The 21,517-nt window shown below is 31.9% G+C and overlaps 1 pseudogene; it reads right to left on the reverse strand.

The window, feature by feature from the left end:
• Window positions 1-4,516: 4,516 nt before the first annotated feature.
• On the reverse strand, window positions 4,517-7,033 carry LOC110663540 (50S ribosomal protein L6, chloroplastic-like; annotated as a pseudogene).
• Between the last annotated feature and the right edge of the window lie 14,484 nt (window positions 7,034-21,517).

Genomic DNA, 21,517 nt, shown 5'->3' on the forward strand with positions numbered 1-21,517 from the left:
ATTGTTATATGTATAAACTCTTAAGTAGTGTTACAAAAAAGTTTAGACTTATCACACTAATAATATATATTTTATAAAAATTATAAAATACGAAAAATTAATTAGTCTTTAAATTTAATATTTTATTATTTAAAAAATTTAACATGAAAATATATGAACCAATAAAATAAGAAATAGTTAAATTTATATATTTATAAAATACTTACTATTATATAATTATATTATAATAATAAATTTTTCATAATAAAATTCACCTCTCTTATTGTATTCACTTGCAATAATACCTTGTTTTTATTAATATATTTTCATTTTCATTAACTTAAATCTAAAAATGATAAAATGCACGTACAATATATTTATCATGAAAACGAATAATAATAATAATAATAATAATAAATATATCATAATAATACTATATTATATGCAAAAGTTAATAAAAAAATTATTAAATCACATATATATACAATAAGTCCAGAAAAAAGTGCAACGCATATTTAAAAACAAAACTAGTTCAGGGTTCATAGCTAGGGGTGGCCACGGTCTGGTTTTGAATCGGAACCGAACCGAAACCAGTTCAAAATCGGACCAAAACTGGTCAAAACCGGAATTGGCTTCGAACTGGACCGAAACCGTCTTTTTGCGGTTTGGTTCATATTCATATTTTTTAAGAACTGTGAACCGGCGGTTCCGAATCGGATTGAACTGATGATTTCCAACCGGATTAAACCGGCGATTTAAATATAAAAAAATTTAATAAATATGTTACATCACTTCTAATTCATTTATACATATCATTAATTCTTTACACAATTATTCTCTGCATTTTCTTCAATTCTTAATATTTTTTCAATTTTTCTTAAATTCTCTAAATAATTATTTTCTACACTCATTTTAATTTCCAATACTCTCTCAATTTTCCTACTTTATTATTTTATATACTTACTGAAATTTTCAATACTATCTCAATTACTTTGTTATTACTTTAAATCCTCAATAAAATTTTCAATACCCTCTATTTTAATTTTTTTTCTCTTTTATACTTTTTTAATTATCAATTGTTATATAATTTAAAAAAAAAAAGGCAAGTAATAGAACTAGAAATTTTTATTCCTCTAAATCCTAAAGGGATATTTAGGCAAAATTAAGTTCATACACTTTTTGCTAATTTCTTTAAAAAAAATTAATTTCATCTCTAGTTTTTTAATCAGGTTCAAGTCTTTATTTATTAAATTTTTTAATCAGGTTTAAGTCTTTATTTATTAAATTTTTCTTAAAGATAAATTATTTTCTTTCTATTTTTTTCTTATTTTATTTTGATTGAAAGATTTCTAAGAAAAATTAAAATATCTTTACAAATATAACTTAAGTTTTGAATCAATAAATTTTTTCTCTAATTTTTTTTGTCTAAGCTATCCTTAAACCATCCCTAAACTACTTCAAAACCGTCCTCAAAACTGTTTTGAACCGTTCTTTTTCGAACCGCCCTTCAAATCGTTTTAAACCGGGGCTCAAACCGGAACCGGCGGTTCAGGACCCGTCCCCTGGCGGTTTTGTTCAGGTTCATGATTTTATTGAACCTAAACTGACGGTTCCTGAACCGTGGCCATCCCTATTCATAGCGTGTGAATGTACTGCCGGTGAAGTAGATGGGTAATTAGGAAAACAAGGTCCAGTTCCTTTTAGAAACATGATCATTCTCAATCATAACCTTCCAAAACAAGAAGAAAATGAAGGATGACAGTCAGGGTAGGGCTACTCTTAGCACTTCTAATTTTGATAATCAGTCTCCACTGTGTATTTTCAATTATTATATTTGTACGTATTACCCACTGTTTAGTCTTGTTGGCTTTAAACCTCTTTCAAGAAGGGGATAGCCGTCGGTCGTTTACACAATATGAACCTAAAAGAATGATAAGTGAAGTTTATGTAATGAGAATTGGGGGATTTTACAGGATGCTGAAGCCTTGCAAGGAAGGTGTACACTCAACTTCTTGTGATTTCGATTTTGGGATTTTCTAGCTAAATAAACTGTTTAATGATCTAAATAACAGATTAATGATGGGTTTCAATTTACTCTTGAGAACGTTGAAGCAATAGTGGATGGTTTTTCGCCATTGGACTGAAAAATGGCTCCTAGGTTCTGAAGTGCGCTTGAATTCTTGTATTTGGTAATGGTACAACTAACGTTTGATTTCAAGAGATTGTGAACTTTGTAATTCAATCAAGTTAGGTGCATTAAGGATAAAGAAGGAAAAGTGTTGGTGAAAGATGAGGACATTAAAGAAAGATGGAGAAATTATTTTAATGATCTCTTTAATAATAGTCAAAATGGAAATAGCGTGAATATAAATTATAGAACAATAGAAAAGAATGTAAATTATACTAGAAGGATTAGATCTTTAGAAGTAAAGGAAGCACTTAAGAGAATGAAAGTAGGTAAAGCCTGTGGACCCGATGAAATACCAATTGAAGTGTGGAAGTATTTGGGAGATATGGGAGTGGCATGGTTAACTAAATTACTTAATAAGATTCTAAACTCAAAGAAAATGCCTGATGAATGGAGGAAGAGTATTTTAGTACCTATTTTTAAAAATAAGGGAGACATACAGAGTTGCTCAAATTATAGGGGAATTAAACTCATGAGCCATACTATGAAGTTGTGGGAGAGAGTTGTGGAGCATCGACTACGTCATGATACTTCTATCTCTCTCAATCAATTTGGTTTCATGCCTGGTCGTTCAACTATGGAAGCGATCTTTCTCATTAGAAGCTTGATGGAGAAATATAGAGATGGGAAGAAAGATCTACACATGGTTTTTATTGATTTGGAGAAGGCTTATGATAGTGTTCCAAGAGAGGTCTTATGGAATGCGTTAGAACAAAAGAGGGTATCTATTAGGTACATACAAGTATTGAAAGATATGTATGAAGGAGCAACTACTATTGTGCGCACAATGGGAGGGGACACAAGAGATTTTCCGATCTCAATTGGATTACACCAAGGATCAGCCATAAGCCCTTACCTTTTTACATTAGTTTTAGATGAACTGACGAAACATATACAAGAGAGTATTCCTTGGTGCATGATGTTTGCGGATGATATTGTTCTGATAGATGAGACACGAGAAGGAGTCAATAGGAAGCTAGAACTTTGGAGAAGTACTCTAGAGTCAAAGGGTTTTAAGTTAAGTAGAACGAAGACAGAATACATGCATTGCAAGTTCAGTGAAGGCCAAACTGGTGATAGGGAAGGAGTTAGTTTGAATGGAGTGGCACTGTCCCAAAGTAATCACTTTAAATATCTAGGCTCAGTCCTTCAAGTAGATGGGGGATGTGAGGAGGATGTTAGTCATAGGATTAAAGCTGGATGGTTGAAGTGGAGACGTGCCACGGGAGTTTTATGTGATCGTAAGATTCCCAATAAATTAAAAGGAAAATTTTACTGTACAGCCATACGACCGGCTATGCTATATGGTAGTGAGTGTTGGGCACTGAAAGAGTCGTATGCATCTAAGATAAGAGTTGCAGAGATGAGAATGTTAAGGTGGATGAGTGGTCATACTAGACTAGATAAAGTCCGTAATGAAAGTATTAGAGAAAAGGTAGGAGTGGTGCCAATTGAAGATAAGTTGAGAGAAGGGAGATTGAGGTGGTTTGGTCATGTGAAGCGTAGACATACGGAGGCTCCAGTTAGACAAGTAGAACACATTAGGCTAGAGGATAGAAAGAAAAAAAGGGGTAGACCTAAATTGACTTGGAGGAGAGTAGTACAAAGATGACTTAGAAGCATTACACATTTCTGAGGATTTAACCCAAAATCGTTCAGAGTGGAAAAAGCGAATCCATATAGCCGACCCCAAATTTTTGGGATAAAGGCTTAGTTGAGTTGAGTTGAGTTGTGAACTTTGTAATTCAACTTGAGAATAAGTGATCAGCAGCATGGATGAATGGTCCCTAATCCTACCATTTCCCTAATTAAAGGTAGTAGGGTCCAATCATTGAATACAAAATCTTAGTGGTTTGCAAACCCATCTCCATTAATCTTGTTTGATCTCCGGTGGGGATAGACTCTTAATTATCAAGTATGGGCCACTGTTGATGGGGGCAGAAGAGCACTTGAAATCCCATGTAAAAATGAAATTTGCACATCCTTGCCTGTCTACTAATTTTCTTTTTGTCTTAGTTAAAATAAGATAAAATAAAATAAAGATTTTGTGGCGTTTGATTCTTGAGAGGGAAGATCCGAGATCTGCATGAGACCTTAATTTTGCAGCTTTCACTTTTAATTTTTTCCTTCTCAACTACGAACCTGTAAATATGAAAAAGCATAGATACTGAACTCATCTGAAAATTTAACTTATCAAATCATCATAACAAATAGACAGAAATGAAGAATAAATAAGCTGCTTGTCTATTTAATGAGTCACTGAAATACATACACATTGCTTCGTGCATGCAAACAAGTGCGTATAACTGATGAAAAAAAAAAATAAATAAATAAAAATAAATGCATCGATTACTTCTTCTTCCCTGCTTTTCCTTCCTTTGATCTTATAACTTCATTGGCGTGCCTCACACCTTTATCTTTTTATGGTTAGAAATTCAATTAAAAGGTCCAATTATTAAACATTTAGTATAATTTTGAATCAATTATTATACAATATTAAATGTGTAACTGTATTAATAAGAATTTCATTTTTGAATTTGGTTCATATAAGAATGTTATATGCATGGGAAAACCTAATTCCTAAATTTTATATATATATATATATATATATATATATATATATTATTTAAAAGAGTGGAAAAGTATTTTCTAATCTCGAAGGATGAAATTTTTTTTTTTATAGATGTAAGTTAAAAAAATATATGTAAATAATAATAATATTATTATTCCTAATAATATTTATGAAAAACAACAACATAAATCTTTTCTAGCTATAAATCCTGTCAATCAGAGGTTTTAACTGATCTACATAGGTCTCTCATCTCTTATTAGTTAATTTTTAATAATTTATTATTATTTTTTAATATTTTCAATGATAGCTGCTTGGCATGGGTTTCTTTGACAAGAGGATTTATACTAGTGCATTGAAGAATTTACGGATTTTATAAAATTAATATTATACCTTTAAAGGTTTTAGAAATTTTAGGGGAGCCCAATGCCACTCTTAGCCCTTGCGCACGTCCGTCCCTGTTCAGGAGGCCTTCATTTCCTAACTGAACCAAGAGACTAACAGATGTTACACTTTTCATATCCACTAATAATGATCATGGTGTTCTCTTCCATAGGTATTGCCATTCTAACTGACTGAGAATCCGAGACTTAATACCAAATATTTCCCTTCCACTATTGCACAACACCCAAGACCAAGTAATTAGAGTCTCTTCTCAAACCCCCCTTAGATACTGTGACCTCCATGTTGTTTGTAAGCATCCTTAATGCATTAAAATGCATATTTGGTTTAGGCAAAAAAAGAAAAGCATATTAGACTAGACTATAACAAATATTCGCTAAGGCTAATACTAATGTCTGTGCACTTGTTTCTTCTGTCCTTTTCAAATGCATATGCATATATGCAAAACACTAGGCATATAGTTTAGAGATAAATGAACAGACAAATCCAACAAAAGGAAGCCTTATTAACAAGCATCAAATTAGAACTTCTGGTATTTCATTTCTAAGTATCTTTTGTTACTTTTATACCAATATCTTTAATAATGTCTCTCGATAGATCGAAGCATCCTAAACACACATTCAATTCCAATGATTAGTGTAGTGTCCTATAACAAAGATGAGATATATGTCAAAATCATAATGAAGTAGAACTCTTTCTTAGTCCCATAGTCCCTTGTTAAATTGCTTTAGAACCAGATTCGACCAGTCCAGAGGTTTTTCATGTAACTGTTAAAAGTTCCCAGTGATGAAGCATTAAAAAAAATGAAATAAATAATTAGTTGAAAGAAAACTTAAGTATAATGATGTTAAAAATTAAGAAATATCAGGCAAGGAAAATTTCCAAGAGAAGGAGATGGAAGAGTTTACCAAAAAAGTCCATGCATTTTGTTGGTTTTTCTCGTGTCTAATGCCTTTTTAACATTATGTACTCCATTCTCTCTCTCAATCTTCACTTCTCCAAGATAAGTCCTTGACAATGTGATTGTCACATTGGCAGGCACTGTAATTCGTTGCTTCCTTATTCGTGACTCCTTAAATTTCATAGTCTTCTTCAGGAGCCCAGTACGGGGTATAGGAACAACAGGTACACAAGCTCCATTTCTCTCACCCAAAAATATAAATCTCAGATTGCTGAAACTGCATAAGAAGAGGAAATGTATTAGAAGTTAAGAATATTTCACTCTTACATAATGACTGCAATTAGGGTTGTTAAAGGTGCCAGGTCAGTCGAGGCGCACCCTATCTCAAGAGGTCTCGCGTAAGCGCTGAGGTGCCAGGTGAGGTAAGCAATTCTCTTTCAAAGTAATTTCTTTTTAGTTCTTTTTTTTTTTTAAGTGTTTCTTTCCCCCTTCTCTCCTTATTCTCTTCTCTCTTACTCTCCTCTCCTATTTCTCCTTAAACCCTAATAAAGTGGAGTTGATTAATTTTTCTTTAAATTTCTTTTTTTTTCCATAATCTTATTATTTTCCACTTTCTATCTCTCTTATGTTACATATAATGCAAATAATATATATATTTTTCCCTTTTCAATATATATATATATTTTTTATTTATTGAATTAGTTAAAAGTTTGATATTTTATGTTAAAAATATATATGTGTAAAACCCAAATTTTGGGTTAGCTGGAATAAGTGTCTAGAGTTGGAACATTTGTCAAAAGATGGGAGAGAGACACATTTAGCAATAAAAGTAACAGATAGTTTGGCAAAAAGGGAGGTTGCTGTAACAGACAACTTCGGTCGTTGAAGGTTAGAACTTCAGTCGCTGAAGTTCCTTTTCTATATATAAAAGTGGGGAAACTCCACTTTGTCTCCATTTTTCCCTTCTGCCTCCCACATACCTGACCAAAGGCATCCCCTACCGCCATTTTCCTGTTCTTTTTTTATCCTTTTCTCTCAAATCACTTGCCTTAAATCATTCTAACAATCTTAAACTCTCCATTAACTTTAACAAGTGCTAGAACCTCTTCTCTCTATCTATTCTTCATTTAAGATACAAGGAAAATTAGGCTGGGAGGAAGATTCTTGTTCTAGAAAACCCTAAAGCTTTTTAGTAAGCTTTTATAGTCTCTACACTCTCTTTTATTTTCTTATTATTTTATAGAAAGTGTAGAGAGATTAAAGAAGAGTTTCAGTTAGAATGAACTTAGGTTAGGGTTAGGGAAAATTTGAAGGAAAATCCAGACATCTAAGATAAATGAAGTTTAATTAAGTTATTTATAGTTATAGTAACATGTAATAGCTTAAGTAGAAAAATGGAACTTAGTTAGATATTGTGGATGCAAAATGGGACAAAACCTAAGTTAGGCTTTCGGTCGTTAGTTATATAAAATAGTATATAACAACAAAAATAGTGCATATGATTTTTTGCCATTGAAGATGTATTTTCAGCTGTCGAACTTCCTTGTGATGAGCATGTAATGCTTTTCTGTGTGTATGTTTTTGTGTGCGTGTGCGTGTGTGTGTGTGTGTATAAATAATACCCACCATCTGGGGTGCACAGGATAGGTGCTCGGAGTTGGGACATGTGTCAATGAGAGAAGAGAGATGAGGCTAATAATATAAGTAAAGAGAATTTGGCTCAAAGGGAAAGGTTGCTGTCATAGACAACTTTGGTCAATGAAATTCATTTTATATGAAGAGGGTTAGAGGGGAAGGGGGTGTGGAACCCCACTTTGTCTCACTTTTCCCTTTAGTTCCTTCATACTCAACCAAGCCTCTCCCAAATAGTCTCTCTCTCTTCTTTACTTCCCCATTCTCCTAAATCTTCCAATTCCAAGTGATTTATATATTCAAAGGTTTCTTTAAGCTTCATACAGTGCAAGAAACTTTCCTTTTTCTCCATTTCTCACTTTGGGTCCAAGAGAAGCTAGAGGGAGATTGTGATTTTAAGCTAATCCAAAGAGTTTTGAGTGAGTAATCATGCTTCTACACTCTTTTCTCCCTCTTTAAAGGTATTATGTGAGTATATAAGGTTTTAGTGGAGGTTTTCGTTAAAAAGAATAAAAACAAGGGCTAGGGTTAATTGTTAATAAAACCCTAAATCTGAGTTAAATCGTTTAATTATATAATTTAATATGTATTCAAAATTTGCAGTAATTAATTCAAAGAAAGTATCTTATCATAATATAATAATTATCTTTTTTAGTATGAAATTGGACATGTGGAAAATTTGAATCTAGCTCAACCACTCACTATAAGAAATTAAAAAAACAACTATGAAATTTATCGATAAAAAGTTCATTGGTAATTGCCGACGATTTACCAACAAAAAAGGGAAGCCTAGATAATTAAAATTTAAACTAATATATACTGACAGATTTACCGACCGCATAACAACACAAAACTTACCAACAAGGATATTCCGTAGGTAAATATGGCCCCAAATACTGACAAAAAAGTTAGCAATCAAATATAAAATATACCGATGAAAATAATTATTAATAATTACCGATAAGCCCCTATTTTGTTGGTAAAATTAAAAAGAAAATAAAAATAAAATAAAAATTTAAAAGCTTAAATAATTTTACCTAGGAACCCATGTTGTCATTAATTACAAATGACATTGTATTTTGTTGGTAATAGTAAAAAGAAAATTAAAAATAAAGTTTTCAAAAATTTAAACAATTTTACCTATGAAACTGTTGCATCGGTAATATTAAAAAGAAAATAAAAATAAAATAATAAAAAGCTTAAAAATGTTACCAATGACAAGAATTTGTTATAATTACCAATGATATTGTGTATAGTTCGTAGTTACCAATGATGTAATATCAAAAAAGAAAATAAAAAATATAATTTTAAAAAACTTAAACAATTATACCTACGAAATCATTGCGTTGGTAAATACTAATGATGTTGTATTTTGTCTGCATTATTTAAAATAAAATGAAAAAAAAAACATTTAAGAAGCTTACAAATTGCCTAGGATAGGAAATTTGTTAATAATTACCAACGATATTATATGTCATTGGTAATTTTAAAAAGAAAATAAAAAGAAATTAAAAGACTTAAACAATTTTACCTACTAAATTGGTTCATCGATAATTACCAACGACATTGTATTTCGTCAGTAATATTAAAAAATAAAAAAAATAAAATTGTAAGAAGCTTAAAAATTTACATATGATGTGAATTCATTGGTAATGTTAAAAATAAAATTGTAAAAAGTTTAAAAAATTTTACCTACAAAACCTTTTCATTGGTAATTATCAATAAAATCGTATTTAGTTAGTAATATTGAAAATAAAATAAAAAATAAAATTATTAAAAGCTTAAAACATAAAATTTGAAATAAAAAAAATAATATTTTAAAACCTACTCTTTCTCTAAAAAATTTTTAAATCAATATTTCTCTCTTACACAAACTTTAACCCTCCCTTACTTGGGATGGAAATTTATAATGGTTTTGGCTCTGATTTTGTAGGTTAGGTGATAAGGAGAGCATTGTTTTAAAGATGAGCTACATTGCGGCTATGGTCCTTAATGTCTTTGTGTTATGTTTGCCATCAATTTGGTTTTGGTGCTCGGTCTGGGTCTTGGAATTTTCTCTATGTGGCTTGAGGACCTCTTGAAGGCCCATGAGCTATATGGTGACATCCTTAGGTTATGGTAGAGTTGAGTTGTGCTTATAGAGGAATTTGAAGCTTAATGCTGTTTGGGTTGGTTATTAGGCTATGATTGGCATTTATGCTCCTTGTGTTACAGGTGGTGTTACTGGTTCTAATCACGGCTTAGCATATCCGGTGGTGGCAAGCCTTAGGTGGTTGGTGGTGTACTTTATTCAGCTATTTCGTAGAAGATTAATTTTAACCCTTAGATTTGAAGTTTATTAAAGAAAATAAGACAAAATTAGTATTCTTTAATATTGACCATTGATTTTCTATTTAAGGATAAATTCTCAACCCTTGGATCTAGACATTTGTTAAAGAAATAAGGACAAAATAGTCCTCATTTGATCTCAACCATCAATTTTTTTTTCTCTTTAAATTTGTCCTAAATTAATGTTGGCTATTCTTTTTTTTTTTAATTTAATTTTCACCATTAAATTTGAAGTTTTAAAAAGAAAATAAAACAAAATTGTCCTGATTTATCTCCACCCTTTATTTTCTCTTTAAATCTATACCTTCATTCAAGGGCTTATTAAAAAAAAAAAAAAGGAAAATCCTTATAAATACTCCTTAAAACGACATAGCCTAAACACCCAACTCCTTTATTTTTTCCCTTGCTAGGAGACCCATATCTTTCGACATTCAGCACTCATCTTCCTCACCCTAAATGCTCAACTTGCCTCCTATCACTCACAACAACACAAAGGCTTCATTCTCATTGTAACACCCACTATTTTCCAATGTCGGAATTCTTGTCATTGATGGAAAGTTCTCATGAAAGTTGAGGTTTGATGGACAAGGAAATGGAGTAAGATGTATATGTGTATATGTACGTATGAATCTGATGTGTTAAGAGTCTAGATTATATGTGGGATATTAACTGTGTTTTTTTATTAAGAAAAGAAATCAAGAAATCCTTATGGACAAAAGGAACTTCAATAGCCAAAGGTTGGACTTTCGACAGTTGAAGTCTTTTTTTGCTATTCAAATGTCTTTTGGATAGAATGGGCTCCAGCAGCTGAAAGTCCTCTGGACAACAGGGGTATAATAGCTCATTTCAGACCAAATTTCAAAGAAAAGTGATTTTTCTCTCTCTTCCTCATCTACTGTTACATGCAAAGGGTTCAAGTTTGAATTTATTTGGCAATTTAGTTGTCTTGGGTGCTAGAAGATCTTAGAGGAGATTCTAAAATTAGGAGTTAAGGAAATTCTTGAATTTTGTCAAATCTCTTCACTCCTAGTTCCAAGGGAGAAAGGTACTTTCTCTTTCTTTTCTTTTTTAAGTATCAAAATGGTATTTGAGAATGCTCCCATTATATATGATAAGTTGTTTTAACTGCATGTAATAATTTGAGTTGATTTTTAAACCTTTGGAGTTTGAGAGAGTTGTTACATGTGCAGTTTGAGAAGTTTTTTAACTTGGTAAGGTTAGGAGAAATTCTAGCATATTAGGGTTTTGATGTTTTTGGTTGCAATTACATTTCTTATTATGAAATTTGTCAAGTTTAAGGTGTTTATAGGCCTAAATTGACTAGTTTTCCTAGATGGAATGAAGTGATATATGTTAATGTTTTGTTTGAGTTTGAAAGAAACTTGAATTCATGTTTTTAGTGGATGCATGTGGTATCCAAGCTTGTCTTCAAGTTGATATATGCCTTAGAAATGTGCATGGATAGTTGGATTGTATTTTGGAGCATAGTTATGAGTTTTGATGAAGTTTGGGTTTGAGTTGCCGCAGGTTTTGGACTTAGGGATTTTGAAAATTCCTAGGTTCAGCTACCGAAAACTACTATTTTGGCAACTGAAGTGATGCAATTTCTCGAGAAAATCTAGAAATTTTTAGGCTTAACAGCTAAAGTCCAAAACTTTGATAGCCACATTTGCTATTGGACTAAAAGGACATTTAAAGTTCAAGAATTTGACAGCCAAAGTCCCTTACTTTGGTAGGCGAAGTTGATTTTGCTAGCCTTATTTCTCCTTTTATTTTAAGGCTCCAAAATCTATTTTTATGATCCAAAAGGACCTAGATAATATATATTAAAGGTCCTTACATGTTTTGAAGGAGTATAAGATATAGAATCAATATGCTTGTTGTTTCACCACTTGATCAAAGTTGGTGATCAAGGTTCAAGGAAGTCGGACCCTGAGTCAGCTTAATGTCAAAACATCCTAGGAAGCACACATGAAGTCAAGTCTATTTGTCAAATTTAGGGGGTAAGAGTAAATGAATAAGTTCTACAAGAGGTAAGTATAAACTGCTTAAATTAATTTCAAATGCCTTTTAATTATTTTAATTGCAGCTTTAAGCATAATCATGCATCATGAAATGTATTGATATTAGGGTGTAATGTATTAGAACCATACTTGATGTAATTGCATATATGTTTATGATGTTAGATAGATTATGGATGACGCACTTACTCCCAAATGGTATCTGGTATTATGTTATGTATGTTATGGATCCAAAAATCTAAGTAAGGTCCCTATGAGGCTCCTGATAATGACATAGATTATGTTTTAAGCAGAAGTCCTATGGAGCCTTTGTATGAGTAGAGCACATTAAATACATTAAGCAAAAGTCTTAAAGAGCCTTTATATGAATTGGCCACATTGGATTATAGGGGAGTCACTAATGACATGACTACCATGTTTACGAATGTCTGATGAAATGATGCATTCATGTGTTTGATACTCATATGTATGTAATGTAATGAATGATGTAAAAGTTTTAAATAGTTTATACTTTCTAAGCCCCTCAGCTTATCCCCCTAACCAAAATAATTTTTGTAGATAGCAAAAGCACAAGAATCTAGGAGTGGTTATGGCATATTAGAAGAACTTTTATTGTAATAGTATTAGCTGTCATCATGTTAGGAACAAATGTATTTATAGTATAAAAGCATGTATTTTTGTCATGTCTTAGTGTCATGCAAGTTGAATGTATTTGATGTATTATGGTTGTATGTTTTATGCCTGTGGTGTGGGCATGTATGTCTAATATATAATGAAATGAGAATGTGCTTGCCAGTTGGTTGTATAGATGTATGTGTAGTGCATAATTTCCTTTAGATTGATTTGGAAGAGCATAATGAATTTGAAATGTTAAACTATGTAATAATGGAAGAATAAAGTGGTGTCCTAATAGTCACACTAAACTTGAGTAATGTAATGAAAGTCTACTAGGGTAATCTAAGACCCTCTTTCTACTAGGATAATTTAAGACCCCTTTAGGTATTTAATATGAAGGGTAGACCTAATGTTCACAAAGAAGTAAAGACAGTGTGATTAAAAGAGGTTCCTTGAGGGAACATTTCCAAAGTTTATGAATGATAATTTTGAATAGCCATAACAGAGATGTAACACCCCGATACTAAGTAGTCTATACATTCTACTATTCCGATGACTAGTGTCTGTCCGGACAGTCAGGATGTCTAGCACTATATTTATGTCACCTAGAAAAGCCATAAATTAAAATTAATAGAAATTATATGAAGGAGAAATGGAAATAAGAAAAATAAAGCATAATCGGTTAAATGAGTTGAGGTCCCGGCAATGGGTTACCGAACCGAGAAGTGACTGCAATCTCAGTTGCTACCCTAATTTCATGTGAGACCCTATGACACCCCAGGCCTAGAGATAATTGCGAAGCTAATGGTAATGTGAAAACTACAAAAAAGAATAGAAAACCAGTTCAAATAATCGAATCAGAGTTCAGGAAGCAACCTAGTGTTATTGGAAAAACTTATCAGATTGATAAGGGGCAATTTGGTCAATTCACCCTTAGAGGTGACTCTTGGCCTAAATATCCATTAAAATGTAGGAAATTAAAATTATGAAAAATAGATTAAAAGTGAAGAGGTGTACGGAAAAAAGGAAAAAGGAAAAGAAAAATTCAAAAAAATTAAAATGTTTTATGACATCATGATGATGTATGCATGACACAATTAAAAATTTATAATTTAATTAAATTATTTTTGGGATAAGGATAAAAGGATAAAATGAAAATTAAAAATAAAAAAATTATTGTCTTCCTCTTCTCCAAATTGCCATCCTTATCTCTCTCTCTCTCTCCATTTTCTCTCAAAACCCTCCATTGTTGTACACTTAAACTCCAAAGAAACCCTAGTTTATGCCACAAAATCCATTGCTCCTTCAACAAAAATTTGATAATTAAGGTTGATAAGAAGATTAGGAGTAAAATAAATCAAGAAAGCTTGAAGATTGGGAGACACAAATTTTGCTCAACAAAGGTAAGTCTCCTTTCTAGCTAAATTGAATATGTATTCATTAGATTAAGGGTAAATAAGAGGGGATTTTAGGAGAAATTGAAAAAAATATTCATGAAAGGAAGATTATGAAATTCAGCCAGCTTGTAGGGATATGGATTTGATGAGTTTGATTTACATTGAACATGTTTTGTGATGTTTTATGAGGTGTTATGTATGATTAGTGATGTAAATTTGCATGAATAAGAAAATTGGGAGAAGTTAGGGTTATGGAGAATTAAGGTTTTGGTGAATAAATTAGGGTTTGAGAAATGCTAACTACGTGGTGTTTATAATGCTCAATTTTGGTCATTTAGTGTGTTTTGAATTGGGAATTAATGAATGGAATTGAGAAAGTTAAGGGTTGTGGTGTTACTGATTTCTGGACCTCTGAGTCCAGTATGCATTTAGGGTTATAAGTAAAGTTAGACAGCTCCAATTGGTGTGAGGCCAATTGGAAATGAAATTAGGGTCGTAATGCTACATTTTTTATGAAGAAACCTTGCTCAAAAACTGACCATAAGTTGGTCTAAAATTGGGTTGAATCCAGAATTGGTGCCTTGATTCTGGGCAGAATTGACCAAATTAATAGTACATATTCAAATGGCCATAAGTGTAGAGAGGCCCAAATGACCTGATTTTTGAACCCATGGAAAGCTTAGACATAGTAGAACAATTTTCATGAAGAACAGAAACCCAATTTTTGACCATAACCTAATTAAATTACTAACCAAAATTAGCTCACCAAAACCGCCAGAACCACAATTTGCCCAGAAATTCTGGACAATGACCAATCCGGTCAGTTATGGTAAAAATGCTATAACATGAGCTAAAAAACTCCAAATGGAGTGATTCAAAAATAGAATTAAAGTAGAGACATTAAGAAACAACTTTAATGAAGAAAGTTTAGCTAAATTTCTACTGTAGATTGGTCTAATGAAATAGTAAACATAGGCAATGAAATCTGAAATTTTGAAATTTCTCCTATTAAGCCTTGAATTGTAATTAGCAACCAATGCCAACAAAATTATGACCCAAAATATGGTAGGACCATGTGTCTAGAAATTATATACTTATTAATTATGAAAAAGTAAAAAATTTGCATAAATAGTAATGTGAATAGTAACCACACTAACATCAAATGCAAAGAACCCAACCTTATAAGACTTTATAAGTAAATTGAGTATGAAAAATTCAATTGTTGGCTTTATTATTTAGAAATAAGTTGAATGGGTTTTGAAACACTTTAATCATATGTTTCAATAGGAAAGGAGCTTTCCAAGGAAGAAGGTAGAGTAGATTGAGTTAAAGCAAGCAAAAGAGGTTTATGCACAATAATTTTTATATTCTTTGTCTCTATTAGAAAATTTATTTGGATAAGTGTGTTGTGAACAATTTATGATTTTTATGGCTTTGAGAAATTTATTTGAGAAATATTGTGTTGCCTAAATTATAAGTGAAAATTTTGAATGATACATGACTAGTGTTGAAATTAAATTGTTTGAATGAAATGGTTTGCATTGGATTTTGAATTTACACTTGGCATGGCAAATCTATTATGTTCCTCCTCCATTATGGAGTTGAGATTGATTATGTTCCTCCCTCTCAGGCTTGCCAGTTTGAGGTTGAGATCAGATGAGTATTCATATAGCTAGCTAGTCACCTCCCTCATTAATTTCGATTAGTGAGGTTATAGATTGCTTTGTCATGGTGTACAATATGGCATTGATCGTAAAATTTTGTATCATAACCTAAGTTGTGTAATTATTGGCAACACTATTATTTACAATTATTTTGATAAATGGTTGTTAAAAATATTGGCATTGGCTTTGTGAATTATGATTGTGCAAATTTTTAAATTTTGTTCTAAATGAATGATAATATTTTTAGTGACTTAAAAAAATTATTGTTGTGTACCACTAAGTAAATTACTTAGCGATGGCTTTTTCTTACTATCGCAGATAGGGAGAAGGATAAAGCAGCAGAATGAGCTATTATAGCTGTAGGGAAACATATTTTGAGATCTTGTACACGTATAATATTTTATACCCTTGTAAAAATTTTTTTATGTAAATTTTTGTTCTTATGTATCTATAGAATCGAATGAGCAGTTGTACAATCAAATTTGTAATATATATTATTTTATTCTCTTTTTCTTGAATTGAGACTTTTGTGTGTGAAATGATCTAAATTAAATGATATTGAGAATTGTTGCTATTGTGTTGGTTGAGGTTGAATGGTGTTGATTTTAAATGGAATAGTAGATATATGTATATTAGGAGTGTTTTTAACAGGTTTTAAAAAACTGTTTTCTTAATTTCTAGCCGACATTCTGCCAAAATTTCTAAAAATTTTTCATAATACCGAATTAATAAAAAATTTGACTCATGACATAAACTTTAATTAAAGGCTTTTTAATAAGTATTTAACATTTACTTATATTTAAAATGAATAGAAATTGGTTTAAAATCCCTTGTAGTATATTTAATGGGTTATCGGTAGGCGAAGTTCGGTAATTCATTAGGTATACTCTAGGATTATGTTGTGCCTTATACAGGGGTAAGGTATGACAAGAGATAAGAAAGTAAAGGTCTTTAGCATGCTCTTCCTAGGGAAACAATTTAAAAAAGTTGTAACACCCCTCACCCGACTACAGTGTAACCGAGTGAGGTGTGCTACATTTGGTGCCGGAGCACCCTAACTTATCTTACTTTATTTCTTTAAAAATTTAGTTCTCGTTATATTTAATATCAATTATTTTTTGAAGGAAAAACTAATGGAGTTTCCCCTATTTTATTATCGTTTGACGTGTTTTACTATTCACCTGTTGGAAAATTTCAATAATATTTTACAATAAAAATATCATCTCATACCCATCTCATAATTCACATCTCATTCATATATCTCAATTTCAAATTCATTTCCATTCATTCTCAACTCATATATGATAATTTTCAATCTTCATTAGTTTACATGATATACAATTTAATTACATATGAAATAATCAATTTATAAATTTACATCACATAAATATTACTTACAAATTCTTAATTTACATTACAATATACAAATTACAACATACGAAATATTTATAACATACAAAATACATAAAGTGATATACATGGGCCCTAGCTGCATGCATTGCTGAGGAGGTGACAACCTTTGACACTCTGCAGATCTGGACTCCCAAAATTCCCAGTCAAACGTCCATTGGGTTCTAGCTTCAGTACCTGCGTGAAGGAAACAATTCCATCGCGCTAAGCATTGCTACTTAGTGGTGCAATAATATAACAAGGAAATAATATACAAATAAAGATAGAAACAAAATTCGGATAATTAAGATTTATTTATACTTCACATGCGGTTTCTAAAATTTAATATGTTTTATCCTAATTTAGTCTTCTTTGAAAGTGTTTATTTTGCCAATGTACAGTAATAATGTACAGAGAAAAATGATCTAAAAATAATCAATTTATGCTTATATTATTATATAAGTCACATTTGCAATATTTATTTATGTTATAATTTTCTTTGCTAATCTTTCAGCATTTTCTCAATACTTGCTAGGTTGTCTCAGATTATCTCATAATAAGTAAATTTTAATATTGGTCCAGTTCATTTCGATTCTTTCTAATAAATAACTATTCTAATTTATGTTAGGTCATCTTACTCATTTTGTAACACCCTAGGCAAATCTCACATCGGCAAAACACAGGAGAGATGCTGGGTTTATAAGTTGACGGTTTGTAACCCCTAGTGACGCTTTTTAAAACCGTGAGGGCTTCGGCCCAGAGCGGACAATATCACTAGTGGGCCGTGCCATTACATTTGTGGTATCAGAGCAGCTCCGCGTGCAACCTTGGGCGATGGTGGGGCAAACCTTAGCGAGGACGCTGAATCCCATAAGGGGGGTGGATTGTAATACCCTAGGCAAATCCCACATCGACAAAACACGGGAGAGATGCTGGATTTATAAGTTAACGATTCGTAACCCCTAGTGACGCGTTTTAAAACCGTGAGGGCTTCGGCCCAGAGTGAACAATATCACTAGTGGGCCGGGCCATTACATTTGGGGAAGAATTGTAACACCCTAGGCAAATCCCACATTGGCAAAACACGGGAGAGATGCTGAGTTTATAAGTTGACGGTTCGTAACCCCTAGTGACGCGTTTTAAAACTGTGAGGGCTTCGGCCCAGAGCGGACAATATCACTAGTGGGCCGGGCCATTACACATTTATCTTATTTAATTTTTAATATTTTTAATTGCTAATATTCTTAACTTATTTCAATAAATTTCACTGCCCAAGTAACCTATGATAGGCTGACTAAACTGGATAACGGGTTATTGACATTGACACCGTACCTCGTGCTCAGTCATATTATGGGACGCAGAACGTCAACCACGTATGCAGTCAGTATGGATAAAAAGCCATGATATCACATAATTGGGCATAAAAGCCATGAATACGGGCATAAAAGCCATGAATATAGGCATAAAGCCTTTCGTAGTACTGCTAAAATAATACCCTATTGGCATGCCAATCTATCCAATCTGACACACGTGTCTAGGTAATATAAGGGCACATAATATCATTAAATATTAATACATTGTGTTTTATGACTTTATTATTTCATGATAAATTTCAATTATAATTCATACATTCATTTGATCATTTATGTGATTACAATTCACATCAATTATCCTTTTATACCATTGTACTCAAAGTACTTTTCATTTCTACAATAATGAGAACTAATGTCTCATTCATACATTAATATGATTCATTTATTCATTCATTATGTCATTCAAATTGATCACAATTCAAAAAAATGGTTCACATGTACCATTTTGTTCAAAACATTTTTCCTTTCTTATTTATACATTCAAAAATTTACTTATGTAATTATAAATTTTATATTTCAAGTTGAGTTACTAATATTTTATGAATTCTATTTGTGATGGACATATAAGCCCTAACTATCTATTCACATCAATTAGGTGACTTATTTTTCATGTTTTAAGTAATCCATGAACATTTCATGGATTTCAAATTTATGGCCTTAATTTCCCTTTAACAATTTTGATTAGGATGCATAGTTTACATTTGTCATACAATTCTAAGCATTTAAGCTTAGAATTGGTTCTAGGTCTTCATCTTAGTTTGCTAATAATTTTGATTACTATTCACCTTACTAATCAACCAAAATATTGACTTTTTCATACTTAATGGATATGTTAGTTCTAATTACACCAAGATCCCACATTTTGAGTTTTACATTTGCTAGTATTAATTGCCAATTACAATTTAAAGTCCCCTAAATGCATTTCTAAATTTTCAGTTTTGATTACCTAAGTTTACTATTCTATTAGACAATTTTACAGTGGAAACTGGGCTAACCTTTCTTCATCAAAGTTGTTCCTCATTGTGTCTTCTTCAATTCTTGAATCACTCCATTTGGAGTTTTGTAGCTCAAGTTATAGTCATTTTACCATAACTGTCCGGATTGACCTGTACCCAAAATTTCTAGGCAATTTGGTTCTGCCAAGTTTGGTGACCTAAGTTTGGTTGGCAATTTGACTAGGTTATGGTCAGAATTTGGATTTGTATTATTCATGAAAGTTGTAGGGCTATGTCTCAGCTTTCTGATGGTAAAATTTCAGGTCAATTGGACCTTTCTACACTGAGTTATGACCAAATGAATAAACACTATTTATTTGGTCATTTTGCCCAGGCAGAATGCAAGTCACCCGGATTAGGGCAATTTTTAGGTCAACTTAGTTTGGTTTTCTGGGCAGGATTTCTTCACCAAAGTTGTGCTATTATGTGTCTAGTTTCATGTCCAATTAGCCTTGCACCAATTGAACCTATGCAACTCCATTTATGGCTACCCAAACCTACTAGACTCACAACCAGTCTTGCAGGTCACCAAGGGTAGCATGCCTAAGCTCAACTCCAACATCCTTACTCACTTCAATTCCTCCTCAAACATATTCAAATGGTGACTAACTAACCATTACAAGCTTAATATACCATTTCATGAGAAAACCCTAATTTCCAAGTGTTCATTTCATGCTATCATGCCATCTAACACATCCAACACACATAATCCAACATCTAACTCAAGTTATCTCATCCCAAACCACTTCTAAATAATTCAAGTCATACAAATCAATAAATCTCATCCTTCTCCCATGGTTGCCAATTTTCATAGATACTTCAATATAATTGTTTTGTTCAAATTTTCAACAAACTGTCATTTAATTTGTCTTCCTAACAAGGATTAAAAAGATAGGAAAGTGAGTATAGGCACTAACCTTTTTGAGCTTCACTTAACCTTGATTAAACCTCCCTAATCTCTTCTTCTTTGGCTGCCAATAGCTTTTTCTAGGTGAAAGATCAAATTTTTGTGAAGGGACTTAGTAATTTTGGTGAACAAATGGGGAGGAAATTCAAGCTTTTAAGCTTGAAAATGGTGGAACCTCTTCTCTCTCTCTCTCTCTCAACGTTTTTGGCTGCGCAAAGGTTGAAGATGCAGATTGTTTGTCAATTTTTAGTCTCTTTTATCTCTTTTAATGAGTTTAACAAATTGTGATTGGTAGAGGAAATTTAAATGACATCATATGATGTCATAATTAGCATTTTCTTTCATTTTCTTTTCTTCTCTTCTCTACTCATTTTCAATTTAATTTTTAGCAATATTTATTCATATTTTAGATCATAATAATTATTTACTTAACTGGACAAGTCGGGCAAAAATCATCTCTAAAGACAAAATGACCAAAATGCCCTCCGTTTGGCTTAACAGACTAAAATTGTCTGTACCGATTGAAAAATTTTTCTAAACCTTTTCTTGGCATTCTAATGCCATAGTAACCTCAATGACTCTTTTTTAGAGTCTCAAAAATTATTTTATAAATTTTCCTCCGGGTTTAGGACTCCTAGTTGCGAGAACCGCAACTTTCCATTGGATTACCCATCGCTAGAGCCCCGGCTAATTTAACTTGGTTGTATTTTATTTCCAAAACTTTTCCTTAATTTTTCTTACACTTATTTGAGTTATTTATGATTCCTCACTCTAGTCTAAATATTTTTCCAGACGTTCTAGCTATCCAAACTGACACCAGTCACCGGAACAGTAGAATGTGCGAAATTGCTATAGTGAGGGTATTACAAAAGTTATGTGATTCATAGCAGTCACACAAAGGATATGGAAAGAGCTTAGTTTTTTACAATTGAAATAAAGTATAGCGATAATGGTAATGTACAACAAAAACAGAAAAAGAAATTCTAACATAATGCACCTAAAATATTAAGTTATTTTTTATGAGTTAAGTCATTGTGGAGGAAATAATCTCCCTTTGACTTTATATAAAGTTCCAATAATAGTTATGTGGGCCCTTAGAAGTCTACAGTCTTAAGCTTGCTATGGGTTCTGGTAGCCTTAAGTTGACCTATTTTCTA

This window comes from Hevea brasiliensis, chromosome 10, assembly GCF_030052815.1.
Source record: "Hevea brasiliensis isolate MT/VB/25A 57/8 chromosome 10, ASM3005281v1, whole genome shotgun sequence".
In the NCBI taxonomy this organism is placed as follows: Eukaryota; Viridiplantae; Streptophyta; class Magnoliopsida; order Malpighiales; family Euphorbiaceae; genus Hevea; species Hevea brasiliensis.